This window comes from Phyllostomus discolor, chromosome 1 (genome assembly GCF_004126475.2).
Source record: "Phyllostomus discolor isolate MPI-MPIP mPhyDis1 chromosome 1, mPhyDis1.pri.v3, whole genome shotgun sequence".
Taxonomy (NCBI): Eukaryota; Metazoa; Chordata; class Mammalia; order Chiroptera; family Phyllostomidae; genus Phyllostomus; species Phyllostomus discolor.
In genome coordinates, this window is record NC_040903.2 from 96,252,061 (window position 1) to 96,266,358 (window position 14,298).

The 14,298-nt window shown below is 35.5% G+C and overlaps 1 protein-coding gene across 2 annotated transcripts in view; it reads right to left on the bottom strand.

Annotated features, from left to right (window-relative positions):
* Positions 1-14,298, bottom strand: part of GRID2 (glutamate ionotropic receptor delta type subunit 2) — a 1,446,155-nt gene that overhangs the window by 1,027,954 nt on the left and 403,903 nt on the right. The gene's annotated exons all lie outside the window — the stretch shown is intronic.

Below are 14,298 nucleotides of genomic sequence, written 5' to 3' on the forward strand. Positions count from 1 at the left end.
GAAAAAAATGCAAATTAAAACCCACAATGATATATAACCTCATACCTGTCAGAATGGCTATCATCAATAAATCAACAAACAACAAGTGTTGGTGAGTATGGGAGAAAGATGAACCCCTTTTCATTGTAGTGGAAATACAGACTAGTGTAGCTACTGCTGAAAGCTGTATGGAGATACCCCCCTAAATTAAAAATTGATCTGTTTTTGACCCAGTGATCCCATTTCTGGGAATATATCTGAAGAAACCCAAAACATTAATTTGAAAGAACATAAGCACCCTTATGTTCATTGCAGCACTATTTACAATTGCCGAGATGTGGAAATAGCCCATGTGTCAATCAGTAGATGGATGAGTGGATAAAACAACTACCAGACAATTACACAAAGAAATACTACTTGGCCATAAAGAAGAAGTAAGTTTTACCCTTTGCAACAGCATGGATGTATCTGGAGAACATTATGCTGAGTGAAATAAGCCAGTCAGAGAAAGACAAATACCATATGATCTCACTCATATGTGGAATCAAATGAACAAACTGAGCTAACAAAGATAATAGAGATAGAATCATAGAGAGCAGATGACAGATATTGAGGTGGGGGGTTTAGGGAGTAGAAGAACTGAGCAAAAAGGACAAAAGGCTCATGGACATGGGCAACAGTGTGGTGACTGAAGGAGGGAGTAGGTATAAAGAGGTTAAATAGTAATGGAAAATACAATTAATTTTTTTTAAAGGCTAGAATATGGACATGAGGGAAAAACACAAACACCCATCTTGGACTAATAGGTGATTTCACGTGTGGAAAATATTGGGGAAAATAGATCTCAGGGCCTGATTCCCTGATGAATCCACCCTACCATATTAAACTTCTTCCCTCTAATCTAATTTCTTTAACATAAGAAAGATAATTTTTTATCTAGCTCATACATTCCAAACCAGAGTGATTCTTTTAAAGTTTAAGTTAGATTATATTTCTTCTCTGTTCAGAACCCAAAATGCTTTCCAACTTCACTCAGAGAAAATACAGTGTTCAAAATTTCATCACACAAACCATTCTGCCTAATTTCCCTCTTCTCTCTTATTCATAGGACCTATCACTTATTGACTTCATTCTTTCAATCTTTCCTTCCTCTCTTTCTTCCTTCCCTCCTTCTTTTTCTTTCTCCTAACATTAATTGTAAGTTTAGAACAATAATGACTAGAACCTAGGAGTTAACATATTTGTTGAATAAAATATTTGTTGAATGTGTGAATAAGAGATTGTTATAAAGCTGACTCTAGCTTAGAACATATTATAAATTGTTACAACATCAAAAATAAAAACAAGCTTTCCTGAACCTACCTAGATTTAAAAAAAAAAAAAGAGCATTGGTAGTTTTATATCCTCTCAAAGTCACTGATATTATTTTTCAGTTTCTTACCACCCACCACCCGATAATCATACAGCACACCTCACTAACACTATAGGGAAGTTAGTAACACTTAATAAAGGAGGACAAATAACGTGTGAGGGGAAGACATGAAGACAAGAAAGACATTGGTCAGAAGTGGGAAATATTAGGGAACAGTAGGATTTTGGAGACTAGACCAAATCCCCTACTGTTGGTCCTTGGGAACTATCTTGAGGCACTAGGGAATAAGTACCAATCGGATTTGAAGGTATTATGATTTAAGTATATTCTGTCTTGTCCACTCCTTTAAAAAATCTTAATTTATTTAACAAATATGAATGGAACTCAAGGCCAGCAAAACCAGACACAGAACCAGACACAGAAGCTGCAATATGACTTTTTGAGGGAAAACTCACATATGTAGGAAATCATTACAGTCTATGATTTATAATTTTATCATACAAATTTCATTGCTTCTGAAGTTGAGTTATGAAAATATACATACTGACTTAAGAGATTTATGCAAAAATGTTAATGAGGTCAATTTTAATAAACTGAATTTATAAAATAAAAAAACAATAAAATGTATTTCTTATTTTAACAAGGAAATCAAAGAAAGATAAAGTGAGAGATTAAAGTTTCCATTGCATTTAAAGGAATATTGACTTGAAACTACATTAAAGCTCACTCTATTTCAAACTATGATATTTGTATATATTACTATAACATGATTTTAATAACTTTAATAAGGGTAAGAATTTGGTCTTACTTTCAGCCTAGACAGTGCCATAAAAGTGAGTTAATATTTACCATTTGTTACATAGAAAGTTTATATCTTATTTTATTTCTTCAAGTAAAGGTCAGGAATTTGTCACTTTCTTGATTTCAGTGACATGATGATATGTTTCTTAGAACCATTGGTTGAAGAGGCGGCTAATTTCAGTTCTGAGTTGTATTTGGTCTCACCCCACAAGCTGTGCTTTCTTGATCAAAGGAGGAGTAGGAGGAGAAGGTTCAGGGAGAGGAAGGTTAGTCTATTTGTATCTCATAAGCCCTTCCTTGTGAACCCTGTGGGTGCCATTGAAGCACATGTGTACACAGTGTCCCTCACGTTCAGGGATCACTGACACAGAATCAAGGTCAAGACATGCAACATGACAGAATCTTTGATGTCTTGTATTTTGGGGGAAGTTAGACAAAAAATACTTGCTAACTTTTGACTTTAATAACCCTTGAAGCTATGGGGCAAACCACATGTGAATTCTCTACTCTCATGAAAGCTATCTCTGAAGGGTCTTAATCACTACTTCTTACATGTGACTAAATGGAGCTATGAAAAAACCAGAGCAGAGAAGTAAAATTGGAAATACAGTGAAACAGTATAAATGGCTGGTTGTTACTTTCCAACCATAATTTAATCAGCAGTTCCCTATCACAAAATTCATACAAGAAGAGTTAATCACAATTTAAAATATAAAAAATATTAAGAAATTAGTATTTGAATAATGTGATATTTCTTTAGCATGAATACATTCTAGAATAAGGCAGACAGAAATCTAATTCTAGAAAACTTTTTTTTGTCACAAGGTTTGCAGTGATCAAAGTTTGCACTAAAAACTATAAATCTAGTATAGAATCTAGTTAAAATTGGCATCAATTCAATGTCGTATTGGTGTAGTAACCTCCCTTTTTAAGGAATGTTAGTTAAAACAAAACTTGCTCACTTAGAACTTCATGACCAAGTGTACTCATAGCTACATGCATATTTTTAAGAAAGAATTAAACTCAGAATACCTTTGTATATAGCAGATATGATTTAAAAAGTTTGAAATGTGCTTTTAGTTTGCAACAGTTCTTTCTGTGTTACGTAGTTTTGGGTGCCCCCAGGAAATACAACAAACTATGAAATGGTGATGTGAATATGGGAGATATATTAGCACATGGTCTCTGGTTCAATATCAATTTGGAGTACATGAGGAGATGGGTAAAGGATGGCCAGTGTTAGAATTATGCTGTGATACAGTCACAAGGCCTGGGCTAACCTTTAAGGAGCTCTGAATCTGGAATGTCCTGGGTGAGCCTTTATACTACCATGTTGACTAGTCATTGGGTATGGGCAGCCAAGTGAATGGGAAATAACCTTGAATGAAGGCTATCTCAGCCAAAGTATTTCCCTAAAAGGGTTGAGAGCTTTGAACTAGACAGTCTTCCCAGTAGCTAGGGGAAGAAATAACGCAAGCCTAAGAGGAAATCTGGGTGGACAGCACAGCATCCATGACAGTGGCTTCTTCAAGCATTTATATAACACATTCTATGCATAAATTACTGTTATTAGAGGAGCCCAAGTCTTTGAATACAAGTTCTTCTCCAGGAGCTTAATAGAATAGACAATATACACACACATATGTGGAATATATTTAATACTACTCTTAATGTTAACATTAAGTACATTAATGCCAATTAATATATTTAATTAACTCTTAATGTTAGTAGTTTTTTAGATGCTTATGTGACATAAAAATTAAGAGCAATAAACATTTATAAAAGTGAGACGACAATGAGCAAGTGGAAAGTATTGAGGAAACAAACAGCTTTCAACTTAATTTGAGACTACAAAAATCAATAGGATTTTAATTTAAGGAAAGGAAGAAAAAATAATTAAGGTATAAAGAACATTGTTAACAAAAACATGCAAGCAAATGTAAAATAAGACCTGTCAGAGAATGAGCCATAAGGCAAATTTGACAGGAACACAGGTTATATAAAACCAGAGAATGTGGAGATAATTTCATAAAGGGATACTGGTGCACATTTTAAAGAACAGATTTCAATTTCCAGTGAAGGTAGAGGTGCAGATAGATACACTTTGCCTCTTCACAGAATCAAAAGAAGGACAACGACAAATTTAAAAACAAAAAACAACCAGAAGTGCCAGAAAATTGAACTGTATGGAAGTCCAACAACCAAAGAGTTAAAGAAAAAATATCCGTCCACACTGGTAGGAGGGGTGGAGATAGTCAGCTGGGGCTGAAGGGATAAGCATTAAAGTGGTGGCTGGCAGATCTTGGGGAACCGTATTAGCATGCCGATAAACTGGGAGGAACAACTGGGCAGCGAGACAGACCACGAAACCCAGGATCAGTGCATGGAAAGAAAGACTCAAAACCTCTGGCAGTAAAAACCTGTGGTGGTTGTAACAGCAGCAGAAACTCCGAGCCTCACAGGAGAGTTCAATGGAGAGACCCACAGGGACCCAGAATGTACACAAACCCACCTACCCAGAAATCAGCACCAGAAGGGACCAATTTGCTTGTGGGTAATGGGGGAAGTGACTGACAGCCAGCTGAGAGCCAATTGTTCCTTCCCTTTCTGACCCCTCCCTCACATACAGTGCCTCAATGCAGTTATGTGGGTTGCCTCACCCTGATGAATACCTAAGGCTCCACTTCTCACAATGTAATAAGTGATCCAAGACAAAGAAATATGGCCCATGTCAAAGAACAGATCAAACTCCAAAAATAGAACTAAGTGATTGAGAGAATCCCTATCAGATGCAGCATTCAAAACACTGGTAATCAGGATGCTCACAGAAATGGTTGAGTATGATCGAAAAATAGAAGAAAAACAGAAAGCTGTGCAAAGTAAAATAAAAAATATACAGGGAACCAACAGTGAAGGGAAGGAAACTGGGACTCATCAGTGGTTTAAAGCAGAAGGAGGAAATAAACATTCAACCAAAACAGAATCAAGAAACAAGAATTTAAAAAAATGAGTAGAGGCTTAGGAACCTTCAGGACAATTTTAAACCTTCTAACATCTGAACTATAGGGGTGCCATAAGGAGAAGAGGAAGAGCAATAAATTGAAAACGTATTTGAACAAATAATGAAAAAGAACTCCCCCAATCTGGCAAAGGAAATGGACTTGCAGGAAGTCCAGGAAGCTCAGAGAGTCCCAAAGAAGTTGGACCCAAGGAAGCACACACCAAGACACATCATAATGACATTATCCAAGATTAAAGATAAGGAGAGAATCTTAAAAGCAGCAAGAGAAAAGGAGACAGTTACCTATGAAGGCATTGCCATAAGACTATCAGCTACTTTCTCAGAAGAAAACTTGCAGGCAAGAAGGGGCTGAAAAGAAGTATTCAAAGTCATGAAAGGCAAAGATGGACATCCAAGATTACTCTATACAGCAAAGCTTTCATTTAGAATGGAAGGACAGATAAAGTGCTTCGCAGATACAGTCAAGCTAAAGGAGTTCATCATCACCAAGCCCATATTATATGAAATGTTAAAGGAACTTATCTAAGAAAAAGGAGATGATCAAAAATAGGAAACATTAATATGCCAACAAACACAACTATCAACAACCAAACCTAAAAGAAAAGCAAACAACCAGAACAGGAATAGAATCACAGAACTGGAGATCACATGGAGGATTATAACTGGGAAGGGCAAGAGGGGAGAATGGGGGAAGAGGTACAGGGAATGAGAAGTATCTTTTATAGACTGGTAGGTACAAAATAGGCAGGGGAAGGTGAAGAATTGTATGGGAAATGGAGAAGCCAAATAATTTATATGCATGACCTATGGATATGAACTAAGGAGAAGGAATGCTGGTGGGAGGGGGGTGCAGGGCTGAGGATAATAAAGAGGAGAATAATGGGACAACTGTAATAACATAATCTATAAAATACATTTAAAAAATAAAGCCCAGATTTCATTGGAGATCTTACCGAAAGCCACTAAAAGATCATTACCCATTTGTTTATGAATTGATGGAGGAATGACATTTTAAAATAAGAAATGAAACTCTAACTAGTATAGCCAACCAACCTTTCCTGATAATTCCACGTGTTTTCTAGAACCCCAACCTTACAGTAGACAATCACAATGTTTTCCTTGTTGGTGAGCCTCCCATCTGGGTGTTATTCAAATAAACTAAAAATTCTAAATTAAATCAAATCCATTTTGCAGGTTATTCTGAAAAAAAGTAAATTCCCTCAAGTTTTCCATGTTTGTTTTCAAAATATAGTTTTGTACCACATTTCCTCATTTTTTATTTCACTCCAACACACAGTTTTAAAATACTATGCTAAGTTTTCCACTTGATCAATGTATAGAGCCACTCTTCACATCAATATAGATTAGGTCTATCTTTTATAGACTCAAATGATATTAGAATAATAGCAATATTTTGGTTAAAATGAGGTAAGAAAAAGTAAACTTCCATGTCCATGATGGTGCTATTATCAAGTACTGGATTCTAAGTAGTAAAACTATTGCTACTGTTGTTATTGATAGGTAATTTGCATTGACCATTGTCCAATTGAGAGACTGAACATTTGCAAAGGACTTATCTTCTTTAATATTCATAATAACATTGTTATTTAGGAACTACTTTGGTTCTAATTTTTTTCAAATAAGGGAATGGCCAGAGGTTTCTTAGTTAATCAGCGGTGAAGTCCAGATTTGAAATCAAATTATTTATCCCAAAGATACAATTCTCATTGAGTGTATAAAGAAGTTGAGGATTATAGGATTGATGAATTTATTCTGTGGAAGTCAGGCTTATTTCACTCAAAAGGTCACACTTACTAACTTTTTTATTATATTTTTTCCATTACCATTTATCTCCCTTATAGTTCTCTCCCCACTGCAATCGCCACTCTGTTGTCTATGTCCATGAGTCCTTTAACTTTTAGGCAATGTGGTTTCACATAAAAATTTAACAAGACTTAAAATATAGATGTAGTGTCAAAAAATGGCTGTTGTGTGTTTCCAAACAGACACAGAGCAGAACCTGAACTGCAATCAAACAACTGGGCACTGATGCATTCTCCCTCTCACCAACTGATTACCATTCATTTGCATCATTCCCTGAGATAAGTGTATCATGCCTTAGTCTTCAAACCTCTAGCCCTTCTTTCTTTACTCTCAACTGATGATCTTGACATATACTTTCAAAAGAAATGAGAACCTATGCACCCCAATGTTCACAGCAGCACAATTTTCAATAGCTAAGTGCTGGAAGCAACCTAGGTGCCCATCAGTAAATGAATGGATCAAAAAACTATGGTACATTTACACAATGGATCAATTGTGTAATTTACACTACACAATTTACACTACTATGTAGCAGAAAGAAGGAAGGAGCACCTACCCTTAGCGACAACATGGATGGAGCTGGAAAGCATTATGCCAAGTGAAATAAGCCAGGCGGTGAAAGACAAATACCACATGATTTCACCTTTAACAGGAACCTAATCAACAAAACAAACAAACAAGCAAAATATAACCAAAGACACTGAAGTAAAGAACAGACTGACAGTGACCAGAGCGGAGAGGGGAGGGAATTTCAGGAGAAGGTGGGGTTTGAAGGAACTAGTATAAAGGACACATGGACAATAACAAGCGGGGGTGGAGATAGGAGGGAGGTAGGGAGGGCTGGGAGAGTGGGCTGGGATGGGGGCAAAGGGCAGAAAACTGTACTTGCGCAACAATTAAAATAAAATAAAATAAACTTATAAAGTTAAAAAACAGAATTTCAAAAAGAAAAAAATGAGAAGCAATCAAAAGAGAACAGATCTTTTTCAAAAAAAAAAAAGATGTGCCAATCTAACCATATTTATAAGCTTTTATCTGCCTTTCTTTTTGAACTTAGTATCAGTGTACTGAGGTAAGAGCATCTGATGCCCATTAGAAGCCCATAACCTCTCATCCACTCAAGGGCTTGAGTCCTGCAATTTTTTTTCTCTGTTTTGTATCATCGATGTTTACTTTTGCCTCGTTTTTATCCTTTTGGTTGTAAGCCTTCTCTTGATACGATGTTCCTCTTATGCTTCTCTGCTTCCCTTCAGAGAATAAATCTCAAAAGGGATTGTCAATACTTGTCAATTGTATTTGATTTCCCATGTCCACCCTCACCCCCACCACCATCCTATTTCTTTTCGTTTTTTGGATTTCCCCTGTTGGGGATTTGTTCCACTACTCTCACTAAAACTTTATTGCAAAGGTCACAGGAGAACTCTTATCTTGCTTAAACCAAACCCTATTTACTATCTTACTCAAATTGTCAGTATCATTTGACATAGTTGACTATTCCCTCCTTTTAAAAATATAATTTCTCGTCTTGCAGAAAAAATGAACAGTCTCCTGCTCTTCACTTTGCCTCAATGGTTGCTCCTTATTAGTGACATTTCATGGCTCTACTTTCTCCAATTTACTCTAATTATTAGTGGTCGTTGAGCCAGATTCATGGATCTCTATTTTTCTATATTACACTCCCTTCATGGATGATCTTGTCTATTCTCATGGCAATAAACATGATCTGTATGTTGATGACTTCCAATTTTATATATTTTAAACTAACTTCTTCTCCTCTTAGCTTCAAATTCATATATATTGATACAACTGAGTTCTTCTCAGTCCTTCTTTGACAAGACAGAAGAGAACAGCAATCCCTGACCTCTGGAATATTTCCATTTTTCTCAATATACACAACAAATCTATCAAGATATCTGTCCCCGAAGGAGATTTTCACTCCTTTTACACAATGTCCACAGATAGCATCCTTTTCACTCCACAATCATCCTTGAACTAGAAAACACAATATCCTCTATATTGAATTTTGTAAAACCCTGTGCTTTCTACAGTGCATTCTCCATGCAAAACCTGAATAATTTAAGAACATGTAAACATAATGTCATTTCACTACTTAAATCCTTGCAATGACTTACACTTAAGAATGAAATTAAATGAAAGATTCCTATGTGAATGGCTCCTGAGTACCTCATGATAATATCTTGAATGGCTTTTCCTTTTAACTCTGTTTCATCTACAGAGACTTTCCTTTTGTTCCTTTACTACGTCAAGGTATTTCCTGACTCAGACTCTTTGCACATTTTCTTAACGTTGTCTTGAATATTCATCATTCATCACCCAGATCTTCACAAGTTGGGTTCCCCCCACTTAATTAAGGTTCTTATTTAAATGTCTCTTTGTACAGATGTTTAGTTACAAATCCATTTAAAGCAGTACACACTATCCTAGTCACTCTGTATTGCTTTATCTATTTTTCTATTTCATTTTTAACAGTGTTTAGAAAATATGAAAATATCCTCATTGGTTATTTATTTGTCTGTACAGAGGTAGCTTCTCACAAGCAGAGCTCTTTTCTGCCTGTGTCCCTAGTATATGCCCAGTTCTTAGAGAAGTGTATGCCGCAGAAATTAATGTTTTTTATTTGTAAGAGGGATAAGAGGTTTAAATATTCTGAGAATGGCAGAAACAAAGTTTTACATTTAGTTGCATATTGCCTCTATTAGAGCTCAGCCAGTAGCCACAAGGCCAGTCTGATGCCCGTATCTGAGGTCTAGAACCGTGGGCAGCATTAATGGCTGTGCATCATCGTCAGCTCTGCCTGCAGTTCATGGCCTGGCCTTAGACACAGCCTCTGGCCACATAATGTAGCCATCTCCACAGGAGATATCTATCCATTAGTTACGATATGAAGCACAGACCAGGTCAAGTAAAGAGTACCACATACACACACTGTAATAACAGAAGTGATGTTCACAGGAAATGGAAATAATTTTTTTTTTGCTTCACAATATATGTAAAAGAATATATAACAAAATATATATAGGAGTATAAACAGCTACTGTTGGACAGATCACTTCCAGAAAAAAAAAGATTATCATAGTACACTCTTTTCTTTTTTTTAAATCTTAAACTTAAAAAAGAATGAATTCATCTAAATATGTACATATAGTTACTACCTTTTCCTAAATGGTCATTTTAAGTGCACATATTAAAGTGTTATTTCTAAATTCACTGGTTCAAAAATAGTATTCAAATGTATCAAATAATTCTTAATGATAATTACTAACACATATTTTCTGATACAGTGTGCCAGCCACTGCTATAAGTGCTTTAGGTAACAATTATTTGTTCAACTCCCATCACAATGCAATTGCAGTCCCTGGCATCACCACTGCCATTTTACAGATGGAGATGGAAAGCATGTAATTTACCAACAGATTTGGTTTGAATCCAGGTGATTCGATCTCACAATTGATTTTGCTCACAAATATTTTTTATTTCTTCTCTTATAAACAGCCCCTACTTTTTAGGGTTGTCTATCTCCTTCTACCATCTTCCAGTTCCTTGGTATCTGTTTCCCACCGGACAGACTCCATGAGGTTTCACAGTGCTAGGGAAAGGTCTGAGTCTTTTCCAAACTCACAGGCAAAGTGGCTCATGAACTCCTCTTTCAAAAATAGTGCAATAGCCACTAAAGCCCTTCATACTCTTCGGACTATAATATGTTGGAGCACTGTGGGTTACATTAGTTTGCAAAACACTCATAATATTCCCTTACTAGGATGAATAACTGCAGGATCTCTGCAGCAAAATAAAAATGTTAAGCACTCCATAATGCATTAAGTGGTTTGCATGCTAACATTTACAGAATTATCAAAGGTGGTTTATGCATTAGAAAACTTATTTTTTAAACCATGGATAATAAGCACTGAAGGAATTTTCTTCTTATAAATTTAGGCATTACTGGTATCCACACAGGTAAAGAACTTTGTAATTCTATAATGAAGCAATGGAAACTGCACTCCTTTTAAAAACCATCACGTGTTATGATATTCTTACACTCTAAATCCTCTAATTTCCCATTTATTATATGTCTTTTGGTTTTCACACATTTGTTTATTTGGGTACTTTTTTTTAAACTATAGTCATACATGTAAGTTGCTTTCCTTTCCCAAACTAAGGGGCAGTTTCTCCTTACACCCTTCTTCAGAGGTCCTGATTTCCAGGCCATTAATTATGTTAGTTGTTATCTCTGAGTCTTGCTCATGCCCATCCTACCAGTTTTGAAATGTGGAAATTACACCGCCCACTCATTCTTACTCAGAGCCTTGTTTTCCATTATCTGTAGTCATCCTGCTGTGAGAACGTTAAAGTGTTAAGTGTTTTTTTTTGTTCTTTATTTTTAACTGAATGAATTTCTGTTTGAGTACAAATGAGTGGGCGATGTAATTTCCACGTTTCAAAACTGGAAGGGGGAAGGGTTGTCAAGGAGCATGTATAAAGGACACATGGACAAAGCCAAAGAGGGGTAGGGTTGAGTGTGAGTGACAGGTGGGGATGGCTGGGGTGTGGGGGGAGTGGTGGGATAAAATGAAGACAATTGTACTCAAACAATAAAAAAAAAGAAAAAATATATTTAAAACAACACAAGATGTACAAGATATGAACTTTAAAAAGATTATATCACATATGCATGGTGACTGTTTTCAGACTAACCTGATTGGTGCCTAGCCAGCTCTTTTCTATTATACCATTTACCCCTTTTGAATCCACTGTCATTTATATGTAACATTGCTCCACGGTTCAAAGTCACAAAAAATCCTGGCTCTCTCTTTCTAAATTTTGGCATTTACATTGAAAATGGTATCTTTTTTATTATGCTGCAAGTGGTATTATTTCTCAGTGAAACATTTTGATAACATAATCAAATAAATTCAGGCCAAGAACATATTTCTAAAGGACAATACCTGTTATACTCACAGATTGTGGTATTCATTGGATTTAGTTCTTCAATTCTCTGAGCAGTGACCTAATTAATCATTGTCTCAGAATGGGTTTATTATTGCATTTGTAATAAACCATCTTTGTATAGCAATCAATAACAGTAAAAACTCTGTAGGAGTCAGAGTAAGTACTATGAATTTTCATTAATTCATCCTTTCTATCTTATTTAGTAAACTAATACTACCTTCTTCTAACCTCATGACTAGACTGCAAATTAAAATAAAAATTTAAAATAAGATAAAAAAGAATTGAAATACAGGAAACTGATAACATGGCCTTCAGAAGTCATGTTTCCTTTCCCTTTTCTAAGCACACCTTCTTCCCGTTTCTGTAACAACATATTCACACATGCAAAATTACACATAGACATATACACACTTTTATTAACGAATCCCTTTCACATTCACTCATGTAATCCACATACTTGGTGGACGTTTCAGTTTAAGCTTATCAAATAACAAGCATCCTCCTAGATACTAGTGGTCTAGAAAGTCTGTATGATACTATGATATCTCATGCTTATCAATGTCAAAAAGAACCAAATTAAAAACTCAATTTAAAAAAACAATACATTTATTATCCATCCTCACAGATATCCTAAAATGCCCCCACAAAATCCTTTCACCCCAGTGAAGATTTAAACCTCTATACCCATGATTGTACAGCTATCAGATAAATTGATTTGTCTAATATTTTGTTCTTTTGCTATAAAGCCTTTCATAGTTTTTTAAAAAGTATTTTACCTAATATATATCATGCTGTCACAGATCTTAAGAATACAGGGAAAGTGAGAATTCTTCTTAGACAAATATATAAACAAACAAACAAACTCTCTTAATGTGTTCATCACCTGTTTTTTTTTTTTTCTATATGGGAGAGCATGTTGCTCATGGGATGAAAAATAGAAAGAAGTAAAAGAATTACATCATGCTGGCAGGGATTGGGAAGCTATAAGGCCTTTTTCCTATTTAATCTAAGTTGCATAAGTCTTTTATTTGGATTATTACACTGTGAATTGGCTCCATATTCACTATTCCACTTAGTCCTTCAGAAAAAGGCTATTGTTTACAAGCACTGTAGCCTCCTGGGTGTGCTTCACTTACTTCATCACAGAACTGTCTATCTAAGACAGAGAAATTTGTGCCTTTGCAAATTTCACTCAAAGGTCACTGACAGTCCTTAGAAAACTGGCTGATCTGGCTTTCATCCAACTGTTTGGTGGCTGGTGAAGTCTCGCTTTTTCCTTGTCCACATAGCTTATGATGGAGGATATTTCACATTAGACTCCTCCAGGTTCAAAGCCTCACGACAGTTAATGAAAGAGCTGCTCATGCTTTTTGCCTATCATCTTTAAACTGTTCAATAATTAGAATGTTGATTTGGCTAGGGATGTCAAAAATCATTATAATTTAGTATAAGTTTGCATTTGAAAGTGTAAGCTATTCATGTCTATGTGTAATAGCTGACATTGAAGGTAAAGAAAGGTCAGAACAAGTGTCTGAAACAGAAACAGTTGAGTCATAGTTTATACATTTTATTTACCAACATTAGAAGGATAGCTCAGTGGAAAAGAGAACACTGATAAAACTTATCTATGTCTACACACTTCCTCTTTGTAGTTACTCAAATATTCATATTTGGAACTTTTACATTTTGTACTTGAAACAGCCCATTTTGAGGATTAATTCCCTTAACTAATTTAAAAGTGATAAAACTCTCAGTGTATACTTAGAATAGCAATAAAAAAGCCCTGGCTGGTGTAGCTCAGAGGATTAAGCGTGGGCTGTGAACCAAAGTGTCGCAGGTTCAATTCCCAGCCAGGGTACATTCCTGGGTTGCAGGCCACGGCCCCCAGCAACCACACATTGATGTCTCTCTCTCTCTCTCTCTCTCTTTCTTCCTCCCTTCCCTCTCTAAAAAATAAAAATAAATAAAATCTTTAAAAAAAAGAATAGCAATAAAAATACTTTTATTTGGGATTTTTGTTTTGATTACTTTTCTTTAATTACACATTGTCTGAAGGATGGTTGTTTATTATCAAATTAATTTTTACTAGTTTTTTTCACAGATCTGTCGTAAGATGAACCTTTAAACATTTTCAAATATTTTTCATGTATGTCTTTTTTTAATGGAACTAGTTTAACAATTGTTACTGTCTCATGTATTTTAAAGCCTGGTCAGAATGCCATCCATATTCTATTCTTTTAATACACTTTCTACTGTGCTTGATTATGCTTTCTTCTTTATCAAATACATGTATGATTTGAATGTATACAGGGTCTACATGTTTGCTTTGTCC